Genomic DNA, 16,299 nt, shown 5'->3' on the forward strand with positions numbered 1-16,299 from the left:
CAATCTGGGACATGCGAGGTATGGTGAACCATAGGCAAGTCCGAAAGTGATGCAGAAACTGGCCCACAGTGTCCGTGTTGCTATGGATGAAATGAGACATTCACACAGATTACCGAATCAGGTGGAGGAAAAAGGATGGCATGGCTTTTCTCTCAAGGGGAGCAAAAGCCTTGGCCCTTGCCGTGACCAGCCTTTATTGGTTTTCTCGGCACATTACATGATGTTCCTCATTTACTATGCACAGATTCACTTTAGGTGGTTACCTTTTACAGAGAACAAAGGAGCCAGTGGTGCTAATCACATGACAGAAGAGGGATATTTGCAAATGAAAAGGCAAAAGTGATTAAACCGGTTACACTCATCCTTGGAAGGTTTAGCATGGATTTTAGGAAGTTACTTTACAGTAAATGTCCTCAATTCAGGGTGAGGGAGTTTAATAAAAAGCAAGACTCATAGCAGCCTAGGCACATTGTAGGCCTGATTCCCCACAGGAGAACCTATCTGTGGGCATGGGTCCTGTGCATCTCTAAGTGGGATCTGGGCTCATGACACACAGAATGGTCTACTACATGAAAGGAAGATCAGCTTTTACTGAGTTCGAAGAGCAAATTGGGGAGGGTTGTTTTGAAAAGGAGTCCATTGGTAGAGAACAAGAGTTTGAATTTTGGCATTTTCTTATTGGCAGGGAGCATAGAGAGGGCCGTTGTTGCTGAGGCAAGAAGGGAAGAAGTAGCCTTCTTCTTGCCGGTTATGTAAGATGCAGGGAAGCCTCCCTCTATAGGTCCCCAACTCCATTTAAATGAGGTTTCCTTATTCATCCACACAGGGCTTAACTCAGTCAGTCACTGTCCCTTCTTACAGAAGAGGCCAGAAAACGGGGTGAGAAGGTAGGTAATGGTCTGGGACCATGTGATATCTATCTTTATAACCCCAGTCTGACAACTAGTAAGCCCAAATTAATATTTTATGAATGATAGTGAGGAAAATGTTTGTTACACTTTTTCCTGACCCCTTCACATGTAGCAGCAAATCCAACTTTTGGCCATTTGCCTTGTTTTTCTGCTGAAAGAAAAAAAAAAACACCTTTTGTTTTGCACAGGCCTCACTCTAATATTACAGACTCCAGACCCCTTTTCTTGGTTCTTCCCTTGCCTTGCTCATTCTTACTTTCTCAGACTGCTCAGCAGGAAAGCAGACTGTTTACAAACAGTCTGAGCTAGCAACTTCCTTTCGTGCTGATCAAATAGTTGCCCAAAAGAAACCTTTCTCAGAGCTAAGAGTGGGTGTTCTGGAATGTAAATGGATCCTTATTTTAAGAAAGATTAATTTTATACTAGAAGTTCTGTATACATACACCAAGGTACACATTTGTGGCAATTAGAAAAGATGGAAACATAAACTGGACTTAATTAGAAATTATTAGAACTGTGAAAGGCGGCCTACTTAGATGGTTTGTTAATAATAGGAGGATCTCAACACTAACACCCAGTGATGAAGACTGCAGTTTATTGGGCCTGTTTGTCTGGGCTTTGGTTTTTTTGGTGAGGTACAGTCTGACTGTAACTGAGGAGACAGGCCCATGCACAGGGCGCCTTGATGCATGACCCAACAATTAGTATTGGAGGAAACAGGTTTTTATTTACAGGGGTGAAACCTCAGGGGTTGGGGGGGTAGGCTGAGAGCACTTCTGCTCAGAGCCCTACTCTCCCACGAGACCCAGAACTTCCCTTGCTCCCCACCATGGCTAGAAGCTAAAAACAAGCCCAGTAGTTCCCCATATTCTTATCTGTGCTTAACCCAGCTGTGCCAACAGTTCTCCATCTCCTCTAAAAAGTACAGTTGTGGGTTTTAAAGTTACCATCCTCTCGCAGCAGCTTTCCCCTTCAGGATCTGGGGTACATTGTCCTCAGCCTCCTTGTAATAGTCCAGGAAAACATGTGCCGTGTTCACTGGATCATGGTGAAGTCCAGGAAAGGCACAAGTCCCAAGAGAGTGCCCTTTCCATATGTCCCGAGTCCCAAGAGTCCAGATAGTCTCAGTCTGCGAGGCAGCAGGTCAGTATCTTGCAAGGCAGAGTCCTTGATGGCTTTGGAGTTGGCTAGATTGGGCACAATGAGAGCAGCCACTTGCTGTTCTCTCCCTTGTTACACCAGGCCGCATGGTGGAATCCTGACTACAAACTGCCCAGCTGCTGCATCATGGCTCTTCTCCCCTACACTCACTCACCTGCATGGCTTCTGTCTCACTATTGGCAGCATGGTTGAGTCACCCCCCCGTTTCAGACCACCCTTAGTTTAAATCCTGACCCAGAGCTTCCTACATGACCTCCTATGCAGCTCCTTTCAGAATAAGCTACATTTGCCAGTTTCCCTTATCATTTACATTCTTTTGGCTGCCATTTTTTGTTGGGGCCAGCATGACTGACTCAGTGACGCAGGGGGAAGCCCTCACAGCTACGTCACAAGTCGCCATGCATTCTAAAAGTCACATACACACCTTTTGCCCCCCCAGGGTTACAACTAAAAACTAGCTACTAACTTGCCATAGATATGCAGAGTATCTTAAGCCATATCATCCACTTCCCTGATTCCTCAGGTCCCAACCATGGGCTGTGGGAATTTTGGGAGGTGCTCACTCTGCTCCCCATTTCATGACAGCATGCCAGGGCAATTTCTGTAGCATGATAGTGGCCCCTTTTGGGACACAACTTGGTGGGAAACATAAAACTACCAAACCACAAATCTTTGGGGACTGTATGGTGGATTTAGTTCCTGTGTTTTGTTTTATATGATCTGAATTTCATACTTTGGAGAGAGTGATAGTCTTTGAAAGCATTTTGAATCCAATAGCATTATTTCTTCTGTCCAGGATAAAAATAGAGGACCAACCTGGTATATTAAGAAAATGATTATCCTAGAAGTTGAAAAATCTGGATTCTGTGATTGTTCTTGCGAAAACTTGGTGTTGTATGACATTTGGCCTAATGTATAATACAACATTTTAAAGCTTTAGGGAGATGATTGATTGATAGATGGATAGATAGATAGATAGATAATCTCACATTAAGTTCTCATCTCCATCAAGTGTTCTTTGATTCTTTATCATCCGTGTTACAAAAGGCATAGCCTCTATAAAACCCTTAATTGGAGTAAAGGAAGAAAATAGGATATTCATTGATTATGTGGAGCTTACAATGGTGAGCACTCTTGCTTTTCTTCATACTCTTCAAAGGAAATGGCAGATGATGGTAAATAGGGCAATGGTGTGCTGTTTTGATTTTGTACCTTTTAGGTGTCTTGTGCCATGCTTCATCTTTATACATTCTGGTCTCAGCTGTTTCTTTCTGGAATTATGAGTAAACAGAATAGGGAAAATGTGGGGGTGGAGGGACAAAGTAGAAGATGGAAAAAGAGTAAAAGGGGATAGAGAGGATGTGGGTGCTTCAGTAACTGTGGAAGTCAAATGAATTTTCCACTGTTGGTTGTACTCCTTTCCACTCTTCAGCTGACTGCTGTTTGCCCTCTCCCCACCGCATATTTTACAAGGAGGCAGAGTCAGACTTTTGTGGATTTTTCTGTTTCATTCCCTTCAGATTTAAAAACTATTCAGCTATATTCTGCTCTGAAAACAGATATCTGGAGGGCAATTCAAAATATTTACTTCATATTTTCTTGGAAATCCTCAAAAAAACAGGGAGGATTTCAGACCCCCATGATGATGAAACTCACCAGGATACACACATTTTTAAATGTTTGGTAGTTCATGTTTTTCCTTTTCTTGGTTCTACATTTTCTGTCTTTCAGTGACAGAATAACTTGGCAAAAAAAGAATTTTCTGTTGTACAGGATTTTCTGTTGCATTAATAAACTGTGTATTCTGGGAAAGGTTAGTTGAATCATAATATTAAGGGTTGGAAGAAATTTAAAATTTATCCATTGTGATTTTCAAATGATTTTGCTCAGAAGTCTTTTCCAAACATAATCTTATACGAAGACCCAATATATAAACTATATAAAAGCAATGGCTGTGTTTATCAGGTAGCTCCAGTCTGTGGTGTTTGGTCGATAATTTCATACCTGTCACCTCTATGAATCTCTAGAAGAACATTAGAAAATTGGGAGATTGCAGGAAAAGTCTTGGTTATGTAGGACTTCACGCATACTGCAGGACAGCCTTAACTCCTGCCCACTAGACGCCCCTACAGATTCCCAGTATATTCACTAGGGAACATTACTACCACCACTGGGGAGCACTAATCTGTAATCGTTCCCCTAGTAATCTTAACCAGTTCCAAGGTGTTGTAGACCATTGACGTAGTTATTGATAACTACAAACTTTTATCTCTAGCCCCAGCCTCTCTTTCTGAACTGTGGGTTTATAGAAGCAACTGCCTATTTAACATTTTTCCTGTGACATCCAATATACATTCAAACATAATGTATCTTAAATATCTCTTGTTTTTTTCCCCTCCAAAGCCTCTTCAACTTCTCATCTTTCCATCTCTGTAAAAGTTAGTGCTGTCTATTCAGTTGATTAAGTTAAAAACCTAACAGTGAATTGTAATTCATGTTTCCCCTGCCTGTCTTTTTTAATCCCACATCTAATTTATCAATAAATTCTATTAACTAAACAGAATTCTCAATTGCTCCATTTCTATTTCTAGTGTTTCCTGTCTAATTTAAGACACTATCTTTTCTCCTATTACCTATTCTCCACTCAGACACTAGTGTAATCTTAATACATATCATGCCACCACCCTCCTGAAAACATTTCAGTGGTTCCTGTGTGTTCTTAAAACTAAAACTCCTTATCATAATCTATAAAGGAGCTACAATGATCTCACTCCTGCCTACCTCTCCAACAGAATCTTTTAACACTCTCTCTAATGCTTGATCTTCTCAAGCTATAGTAATCTACCTTGTACTACTTGAGTATATGAAGCCCTCATCCCACCTTCTGATTTCATGGCTGTTCTTTGTACCCAGAATATTCTTCCCAGCAGAGTATAACAAATGCATTCTCATGGAAGGAAGAAAGAAAAGCAGAGAAACATTGATTGGTTGTCTCTCATACATGCCCCAGCCAGGAACTAAACCCGTAAACCAGGCTTGTGCCCTGACTGGTAATTAAACCAGTGACCTTTAGTTTTGCAGGACAACACCCGGTCTGCTGAGAAACACAGGTCAGGGTCATCTTGTTTCTTTATATGTTCATTTTCTTTGTTCTCCATTAGGCAGTATAAGTTCTCCAAGAGAGCTGTGTATTCATTGCTCTGTCTCCACTGTCTAGTACAGTGTCTGGATGAATGAATGTGCATGTATATACCAGGTTAGTATGGAAGTACATAGGAGGGTCATTTTTCCTGTCTAGGCACAAAGTGGGCAGACCTCTGGGGAGAGGGAGCAAATATACTGTGTATGAAGACTCAGAGGTTAACAAAAATGTATTATAGTTGAACATGACTAGAGTGTACAATGTGAGTATGAATTAGAGTTAGAAAGCTTTAGAGGGTAAATGCCAGAAAATGAAGTTTCTTTTATACTAGTTCAAGGGAAGCCATGGGGAACCATCAAAAGAATACATTTTTTGTACTGTTTTCAAAGTAATAAAAATTCCAGTTTTATGAAGATTAACCTGGCAGGTAGCTTGAGGTTCGATTGGAGGTTTTTGGACACCTTCTATTTATTAAGGCTTTGTCTGAACATGACCTTGATTATGTTAAGAAACTCAGTTTGCTTCCTGTTGGGGAGTGTTTGCTGTTCTCTAGACCCCTTTACACTAAAAGTTGTGGAGGATCCTGAAGAGCTTTTGTTTATGTGAGTTTTATTTTGTTGATATTTGCTATAATTAGAAATCAAAACAGACAAAATTTTAAATATGACTTCACTTAAAATTAACTATAATAATAAACTCATATTTTAGTATAAGTAAACTTTCTAGGAAAGATAAATATATTTTCTAAAACAAAGAATTGGTGAGAACAATGATATTTTATGTATTTGCGCATCTCATTAATGTCTGACTAACATAAGACATCTGGATTCTCTTCCATCTGCATTCAGTCTGTTGCAGTCCATTGTTTTGGATGAAATATATTAAGAAAACCTGCTTGCTTCAGCAGCACATATACTAAAATTGGAACGATACAGAGGAGATTAGCATGGCCCCTGTGCAAGGATGACACACAAGTTCATGAAGCATTCCATATTTTTATATAACCAGAGACACTGAAATTGAGATCAGGTTGACATGAACCAGAAGGGAGAGGGGAGGGAATTTCAGGGGAAAAGGTGAAGGGTTTGCAGGAACCAAGTATAAAGGACACATGGACAAAAACTGGATGGAGTCGTTAAGGCTTTCTAGATATACTATCATGTCATCTGCAAATAGTGACAGTTTTACTTCTCCCTCTATGATATAGATGCCTTTTCTCTCCCTTCCTCCCTCCCTCCTTCCCTCCCTCCCTTCCTCCCTTCCTTCCTTCCTTTCTTTATTGCCTAATTGCTCTGGCTAGAACTTCCATTACTGTGTTGAATAAAAACAGTGAAGTGGACAACCTTGTCTTATTCCTGATTTTGGAGGAAAGGCTTCAGCTTTTCACCATTAAGATATTAGCCATAGGATTGTCATATATGACCTCTATTATGTTGAGGTCCATTCCCTCTAAGCCAAATTTATTGAGATTTTTTATCATGAAAAGATGTTGAGTTCTCACATTCTTTTTCTGCCCCTATTGAGATGATTTTATGGTTATCAGACTTCATTTTGTTAATGTGTTGTATCACTATAACTGAGCAAACTAGGGCCTGTGCATGTGGCACCTTGATGCATGACCCAATAATTAGTGTTGGAGGAAACAAGTTTTTATTTACAGGATTCCAACCTCGAGGGGCCTGGGGGCACTCCAGCTGAGAGCTGCATTCTCCCATGAGACCCAGCACTTCACTTGCTCCCTACCATACTACAAGCCAAAACCAAGTCCAATAGTTCCCCAAATCCTTATCTGTTCTTAAGCCAGCTGTGCAAACAGTTCTCCATCCCCTCTGGAATGTGCACTTGTGGGTTTCAGAGTCACCATCCACTCACGGCAGCTGTCTCCTTCAGGATCTGGGGTATGTTGTCCTCAGCTTCCATGTAACAGCCTGGGAAAATATGTGCAATGTTGCACTGGATTATGGTGAAGTCCAAGAGAACACACATCCCCAAGACAGTGGCTTCTCTGTATGTCCTTCAGAGAAACTGCACTCAGCATTCCCCAGTCACAGTTCAGCATTCCAGCCATCTCCCTCTAGTCTGTGTTTGGTTCTGCAGGTTCTCATAATTCCCAGCCCCATCAGCTCACTCCTTACTTTCTTTCAGACCGCATGCCTACTGCTACCTCTCTTCTCCCATGGTGAACTAACTCCTTCCACATGGCTACCTCCCTGTCAAAACTTCATGGCTGCATCTTTCTTTCTCACATGGTGAACCACCCCTGTTCTTTCTCCACCCACTCTTATTTTAAATCCTGACCCAGAGCTGCTTGCGTGACCTCATCTCCAGCTCCTCCCACAAAGTGCTACCTTTACCAGTTCCCCTGTGTCTTTTTACCTTCTTATGGCTGCCACCTTTAGTCAGGGCAGAAGTACCCCATGACGTGGGAGCCTCTGCTTCCTGCCACTTGAGCAGACACAGTAGAAGTTTCCCCTGCTATGTTATTTCAGTCGTGTACTCCTTTTGCCCTGGGGCAGCAGCCCACTTCCTTGAAGGAAAAACAGGCTATCCACTTGCCATTGTAATGCAAAGTATCTTTTTAAAAAGTATCATCTCCTTCTCCTAGCCCCCAACCATGGGCTGTGGGGAATTTTAGGGGGTCCTCACTCTGTACCCTGTTGCATCACTTTGATTGGTTTGTGGATGTTGAACTGTCTTTACATCCCTGGAATTAATCACGCTTGACCATGGTGTATAATCTCTTGAGTGTGTTGTTTAATTTGGTTTACTAATATTTGTTAAGGATTTTTACATATTTGGTTCATCATGAATATTGATCTGTATTTATTTTTTCTTGTCTTTGTCTAGCTTTGGTATTTTCAAGGTAATGCTGCCCTCTAAAAATGAATTTGGAAGTGTTCCCTCATTTATTTATATATTTTGAAGAGTTTGAGTAAATTGGTATTAGTCCTTCCTTAAATATTTAGTAGAATTTAAGAGTGAAGCCATTTGTTCCTGGAGTGTTCTTTGTTGGGAGGTTTTTGATTACTGATTCAATCTCCTTACTAGTAATGGGTTTGTTCAGATTTTTTATTTCTTCTTGATTCGGTGTGGGCCAGTTGTATGTTTGTAGGAATTTCAGCTGTGTCTCTTTTTTTCTTGCTAGGTCTAGCTAATGGTTTGTCTGTTTTGTTTATCTTTTTTAAAAAAATCAGCTCTTAGCTTCATTGATCTCTTCTGTTGTCTTTTTAGTTTCTATTTTTTGTGTTCAATATAATTATTATTTTTTAAATACATTTTATTAATTATGTTATTACAGTTGTCCCATCCCTCTCTTTATTCCCCTCCTCGCTAACCTCTCCTCCCACCCGTATTTCCCTTCTTTAGTTCGTGTTCATGGGTCGTACATATAAGTTCTTTGGCTTCTCCATTTCCTATGCTATTCTTAACCTCGCCCTGTCTATTTTGTACCTACCATTTACGCTTCTTATTCCCTGTACCTTTTCCCCCATTCTCCCCTCTCCCCTCCCTGTTGATAACCCTCCATGTGATCTCCATTTCTGTGATTCTGTTCCTGTTCTAGTTGTTTGCTTAGTGTGTTTTTTCCTTTTTTTATTTTTAGGTTCAGTTGTTGACAGTTGTGACTTTGTTGTCATTTCACTGTTCATATTTTCAATCGTCTTCTTTTTCTCAGATAAGCCCCTTTAACATTTCATATAATAAGGGCTTGGTGATGATGAACACTTTATCTTATCTGGGAAGCATTTTATCTGTCCTTCCATTCTAAATGAAAGCTTTGCTGCATAGAGTAATCTTGTTTGTAGGTCCTTGCCTTTCATGACTGTTTTTATTTTACTTGGATAACTTCCACTTGTACTAACTTTGGGCTCAGCTTGTTCTTCTTAGAAAAGTAATGTAATGTTCTGGTGCTCAGGTTAACAGTTACCTTTGGGGAGGGAAGAGGAATTACTGAGGGAGGGACACTAGAGTCTTGGCAGATCTTGTGGCTCTTCTATCTTATGATGTGGGTAGTAGCCCCATTGGCATTTATTTTGTGACAAATCATCAAGCTGTGCATTTTCTGTACTTTTCTTCATGTGTATTGTATACACTACAATAGAAAAATTAGAGAAAAAAGGTAACATTAGCAGGCTTTTAGTAGTATTTTAGTAAACACTTTTAGTAGAACACATACCATTGTGTCTTGTAAGTAAATTATCAATTTTTAAAGTGCCTTAAACCTTGCTAACTCCTGCTTCAAAAACTGCCTTTTTAAGAGTTTATCGTTTAGAAATTGAATTTTTTTGTTTATATCCAGTGAGATTATAGTCTTCATTGCTAGTCTATTATGCTTCAAAGCTCCTAATAAGGAGTGTTTTAGATAATATAGTGATAATTAAGTAAGCCCTGTTCCTTAGTGTTTATTTAATTACTGGTTTTATCATCTAATTCTGAAGCCTCTGGGCACATTTACAAAGTGTAAGATAAATTAAAAAAAACAACAACAACCTACATTTCTATTTCTGAGTCTCATCTTTGCAGTAAAGAAGCCAGAGTGAAGATCAAGTTGTACCCTATATGAATACAAACAACCTCCTCAGCTTGCTGGTCCCACCTGTTTCTGTCTGAGTTCTTTATCTCACTTATGTTTGCTGAGACTGATAGGAATGAGATCATTTCTTTTGGCAAATGAATGATATAGCATATGGATCATAGAAATCCATATGCTGGTTGTTTTTTTTTTTTTTTTAAAAAACAGACTTTTTTAGAGCAGTTTTTAGGATGACAGCAAAACGGAGCAAAGATGTAAATATTTCTCATGTACCCTACCCCCCACACATACTTAGCTTCCCCCATTATCCACCTCCCACACCAGAGATTGCGGCTGCAACAAATGTTACAATTGATTATCCTACATCAAGGGTGTGGAACTTATTTTCACCAGGGGCCACATCAGCCTTGTGGTTGCCTTCAAAGGGCCAAATGTAATTTTAGGACTGTATAAATGTAACTACTCCTTAACTAGGGGCAAGGAGCTCGGCGCTGCCGCCAGGTAGAAACAAGGTACCGGGCCAGATAAAACAAGGTGGAGGGCCAGATTTGGCCCCCAGGCTTTGTGTTTGCCACCTGTGCCCTATACTGATGCAGCATTATCACCTAAAGTCCATGGTTTACATTAGGGCTCGCTCTCTGTGTTGTGCATTCTATAGGTTTGGGCAAATATATAATGGCACGTACCCACTATCGTAGTGTCATACAGAATAGCTTCACTGCTCTAGACACCCTCTATTCATCCCTCTCTTCCCAGCCTCTGGCAGCCTCTGATCTTTTTATTGTCTCCATAGTTTTGCCTTTTCCAGAAAGTCATATACAGTTGACCGTTGAACAATGTGAGGGTCAGGGGTGCTGACCCACCACACAGTTGTTTGAAAATCTGCATGTAACTTAAGTCCACCCTCCGCATGCATGGGCGGATTCCCATCTGTGAAGGAAAATACAGTTGACCCTTGAACAACACAGGTAAGAGTCCATGTATAAGTCGATCCTCGAAGTTCAAGAGTCAACTGTAGCTAGAGTCATGTGGTATGCAGCCTTTTTCAAATTGGCTTCTTTCACTTGGCAATATGCATTTGTTTCCTCCATGTCTTTTCATGGATTGATAGCTCATTTCTTTTCTTTTTAGTACTGAATAATACTTCATTATATGGGTGTACCATAATTTATTTTTCCATTCACCTACTGAAGGACATCTTAGTTGCTTCCAAGTTTTGACAATTGTGAATAAAGCTGCTATACACACCTGGGTGGACTCCAGCTCCTTTGGGTAAATACCAAAGATTGTCATTGCTGGGTATTAGGTCAAGAGTATATTTAGTTTTATAAGAAAGCGCCAAACTGTCTTCCAGAGTAGCTGTACCATTTTGCATTCCTACTAGAAATGAATGAGAGTTTCTATTGCTGCATATCCTCGACAGCATTTGGTGTTGTAAGTGTCCTGTATTTTCACCATTCTAATAGGTTTGTAGTAGTGTCGACTTGCTTTTAAGTGTACTTGGCCAGGATACTGCTTTTTAGCCTTTTTCGTGGATCACATAGTTTGTGCACACACAACCCCACCTGCAGCCATTGAAATGAACAGCAGTTGGCTCTTTCAGAACCTGCGAGCCAGTCATCTTTGGAACGTTAGTACACCTAAAGGAGCAAGAAACTTGGGGGAAGTTCTGTAAGTTCCTTCCAACTGTTAACAAACTAACCTGAATAATGAGTGAATAAATTAGGACTTGGCTATGTAACCCCTCCAGACATTCACAAGTTTCAAAACCTCTTAGGATGAAAGCTTCATATTAAACCTCTTTTGTTTCATGGTGTTAAATCATGAAATTAAAAAATATTGTACTTCCTTGGGTATGTTATTTCTTATTCATTACTGTAACCCTGCATTTAGCCTCATACCTGTAACATGGTAGTCACTGAGATATTTGTTCAGTTGAAAAATGAATTGAAGAATGGCCTGGAAATATGGGAGATATCTACATTTGAGATGAAACACAAATTTATTTCTCAGTGGAGAAAGCTTGGAAAGTCTTCATTCATATTAATAACTCTAAGGAATACAGTAATCAAAAAACTTGAAAAACCAGAAATTAAAATATACTGTAAAGTCCCTAAATTAAAGTAGTATGGTATTGGTGCACAAATAAACCAATGGGAGACAACTAAAAGCTCAGAAATAGATCCAAGTTTGTCTGGATATATATAAAGGTAGTATCTCAACTCACTGAGGTAGGTGGTGCTAGGTCAGCTTGGTAGCCATATAATTGTATCGACCAGGAATAAGTTGAAGAATTTTTACTTACATTGTGGCAGGTAGAGTGATGTAAACACATTGTGTTTTTTTCCTGTGGAACTTCAGGATAATGATGCTGTGGTAATTTCTGGGATTTCTAGCATATCAGTAGTAATTTCTGTAATTCTTAAAATTATGGTGAATAATTTGTGTACTCTTATCCAATCTTTAACATATATCTTTCAACCCCTGAGTATTTTCTCTCATTTGGGAGAAATAGTAGAATATAAAGAATATAAAGTATAAAGATATTTTTAAAGTACTGTACTGGAATACATATTTGGAATCAGAGCCTTTGTTCATTGTGAAAAATCTTTCTGAACATAAACCATCAAGAATGCTTCTTATCTCATTACTTGCACCATACTTACTGATTTTTGTCATTGTGGTGTTTTGATGGTACATAAAATACTTTCATTTTTGCTTTATTATGTTATCTTGTTTTCTTTAAGATACAGAGAAATCTATTCATTTGGAAAGTTCTCTTTTTTTAATTTTATTTTAATCATTGTTCAAATACAGTTTTCTCCCTTTTACTCCCAATCCAGCCCCCCCTCCCAACCTTCCCCACTTCCCTCCCATTACCACCCTCCCCCTAGAAAGTTCATTTTTAAGTGGGTTATTTTGGATCGTAGATCTCATTTTCCCTTACAGAAATAGGTAATAATTACATTCACATGGCAGCCATAGACTATTTAATGCATCAGATATGTGAAATACAGCAACTGTTCATGAAAATGTATAGAACACTAGTAAGTAAACAAAACAAGAACAGTGGAACTGAATAAGAAACAGTTTATTTCATGCATAGGAGAATGAAAAGTATTGACACAGGGATCATACAATACTATGCTGTACATTTTTAAGAGCTATAAATATTGATCTGTAGTTTTTAAATAATTTTAAACATACTAAAAAGTATCAAGAATAATACAGTAAACCAAATGCCATCACCCAGCTCAATATTTTGCTTCAGAAATGTTTTAAAATAAGTGAAACGTGGCATTTTTAGGGTAATGTTGATTTTTACTTTAAAGTTTATAGCTCTTATAGTGCTTGATGTAGGTCTGGGTCATTTTGCACTTGCAAGCATAAAGAAAGAAGGAAATAAAGAAGCTGTCCCAGAGGTGTCTTGGGTGATTTGTTAGAGAGCAGAAGGGTTGTAGAGAATATATATCAATATATGCTTCTTTGGAACTGAGTGAGCCATATCCTTGAGAAAGCAGAAGATGAAATTAAAGATATATATATATAATCTTCAGAATTAGGATGGATGTCAGAATTAGGTAGATGGTGTTGGGAAATTGGACAAAAGAATGAAGATGTCTTATACATTTAGCCAAAAACTGTATATAATTAATTAGGGTATCTATAAATTATGTGTTCATTGGAAATACATTCTCTACATTTTGCATTTTTTAAAACTTCTTGGAGGTGTTAAGATGATTGGTGATATTAAAGAAAAACCACAGAAAAATACCTATTTGCAGCTCTGCTAGAAAAGTAGTAGAAAACTAATAAAAGCAGTATAGTTATAAAAGTTAACATAAGAAATAATTCCTTTCTGTTATACTACCTGCTTATCAATACCTATGTTTGTAAACAAACATGACACTAGTAGTGCACTTGTAGACCAGCAAAGCTCTGACACTTTGCTAGCAGCTCTTATGGCTCAATGTGCCACACATGCTTTTTGTGCTTTCCTTGCTTGTTCATCAGACTTTGTCTCCTCTGATCCCTGATTGCTAGCCCCCTCTGCTCACACTTAACATCACTCTTTTGGTCAACAAGCGTTTATGGAACAGTCACTTGTCTTTGGCACTGGGCTGGGCACTTAGCATACCGAGATGTATAAACTTGATCTCTGATAAAAAAAAACTCAATATCATTTGGCCTTCTCTTCTCTTGGCCTGTCCCAACTATTGAATTTTAATTCAACATTTTCATTTTAAGTAGTACAGTGTTGGATTTTTCTGACAACCTAAGTTCTCCCTGGTATTTGACTTTGTTCTATACTTTGTTCGTGGCTTTCTGATTTTTCTGTTGATGCTGATCAAAGGAATCCATGCTTCTATACAACAAAAGATAAAATTGTCACTGTTTATATGATAAAGAATACACAGAGAATAAAACCAGTAGAGTGTTTACTTTGAGTACTTGCTGATAATGCCTCAGAATTCAACTTTTTAAAATGTTACTTTAAACTTATTTTTTGAATAGGCATTGTAGTTTGTAGTTCAGAAGGTAGCACTTAACAGTGCAGAAGGATTCCATCCCACTTTCGTTCCCTGGTGATCTAGTCCCTTCCCCAGAGCTGACCATTGCTAACTATGCTGGCCAATCCTGAAAGGAGTGTGGCAGCGTCCCCACTGTGCGCTGGAGAAGAACGAGCAGTCTGCTCTTGTTGGGCGCGTTCTACCATTTTAGAGATTCCTCTTCATTTGGCACTTTTTGGTCACTATAAACTCATGACTATTTTCCAGTTTCCCATAGTTGATTCTGATGATTTTTACTCATTTTTTGAAGTTTCTCTGTGGAGGGGCAGACCTTCAGAACTACCTGTCCCATCATTTTTGTTGATATGACTCTCAGCAATTACTTTTTAAAACAAATATTTTATAATATTCCTTTAGTATTCTAAAATAAAATGTATAGGTAGTATAACTTAATACACACAAGTTTTTTTTAAAAAAATTAATGTAATACATTAATTGTAATATAAAAGAGAAATAAAGGAAGTAATTCATTAAAAAGTAGTATGAATTTCACTGTGTAAACATCACATATGACATTGGAAGGCATAATGAAGTAGTGATATGTTTGTACCTATTCAAATATAAGTTAGATTTAAGAGGTATAAAAAGGTCAGATTCCGTTTTGTACAAATCCAAGTAATGAAAGGCTAAAATCTACTCATAAAAGCTAGAATTTTTTATATGTACAAGAAGAGAGAAGTTGGAATAAAACTCCAGCACAAATTATAGACTAAAAAGGTGAAGGAGAGGAGAAAATATAATATTCATATGTATGGGGTCTTATTTGAAATATAATTATTTAGTAAATAATAAAGAAATATCAGAGAATATATCTTTTATTTTGAAGTCCTAACATGTGTCAAGTCAAATCATTCAGTCTTGAATATTTAAGTCCTTGGAAACAATATTTTTTCAGTGATAATGGGATTTTAAAGATGGATTTTGAAAAGGAGCAATAGCACACTTAAAACATATAATTTTATTAACCAATATCACCCCAATAAATTTAATTTATAAAAATAAACTGATGAATATTTGAAATAAATCTAAAATTTGGTGCATTTAATATCATTATATTATCATTATTAAAAAAGCAATGACAGAACATTTAAAATCAATATCAAAGTAGATTTGAAAAATAATAGCCAATTATAAAATAAGTGAATGATTCCAGGTGGTAATTTTTACACTAGATTTCTCATTAACACACATGCATATCTGTATATGATATGCAGTGTTTTTAAACCAACCAGTGGAATTAAATATGATACCTTCCTTTCATGTGTTTCTATAATTACTGCATTTTTAGGACTATAAGATGCACTGGACCATAAGACGCACCTAGGTTTTAGAGGAGGAAAAGGAAAAAAAATTTTTGAAGCAAAAATGTAAAATATTTAATAACAAATAACATAATATCTCACCAATGTAAATATAAATAACCTACATTTACTAGACAGGTAAGCTACATTCGGACTATACGATGCACCCCCCTGTCCTCCCAAATTTGGGGAGGGGTGTCTTATAGTCCAAAAAATATGGTAACTGTTTGAGTTAATATGGTAACTCTCTTAAAAGGAGTCTTACATCCTCTATTGCGTATTTAAAATTGACTTATTTTTTATGGTAACTGTACCATTACAGTAGAACACTTTCAAATAAATACACAATTTGAAATACAGTAGTTAGTAAATTAGCTGGCTTCTTTCCAAAAAAATTGGTGTAATAGTCATAACTTGATTCAGGAACTTTCTTAATTATACTATTTAAATTGTGTTTGACCTCCAAATAATTTTTTAGCTTAACTGTTACAAATGTTGATTAGCTTGTTGACTACCCATTTTAAATGGAATAATTACTCTATCGATATTATAAGTTCATAAAGATTTTTAAATCTAATTACTTATCATGTATTTTAAAGGTAGGGTCCCACTCTTACCTCCTCGTAGTAGTGACAATTAAATGAAATAATGTGTTTAAAAGTTTATAATGTGTTTATAAAAA

At 37.8% G+C, this 16,299-nt stretch overlaps 1 protein-coding gene and 1 non-coding gene across 3 annotated transcripts in view; both read left to right on the forward strand.

Moving 5' to 3' along the window:
• NARS2 (asparaginyl-tRNA synthetase 2, mitochondrial) overlaps nt 1-16,299 on the forward strand; it is a 115,258-nt gene that overhangs the window by 35,433 nt on the left and 63,526 nt on the right. The window lies entirely within an intron of this gene.
• Nucleotides 6,110-6,212, forward strand: LOC114501077. The gene has a single exon (XR_003684851.1). It is a non-coding gene; the product is annotated as a U6 spliceosomal RNA (small nuclear RNA).

This window comes from Phyllostomus discolor, chromosome 6 (genome assembly GCF_004126475.2).
Source record: "Phyllostomus discolor isolate MPI-MPIP mPhyDis1 chromosome 6, mPhyDis1.pri.v3, whole genome shotgun sequence".
NCBI classification, from domain to species: Eukaryota; Metazoa; Chordata; class Mammalia; order Chiroptera; family Phyllostomidae; genus Phyllostomus; species Phyllostomus discolor.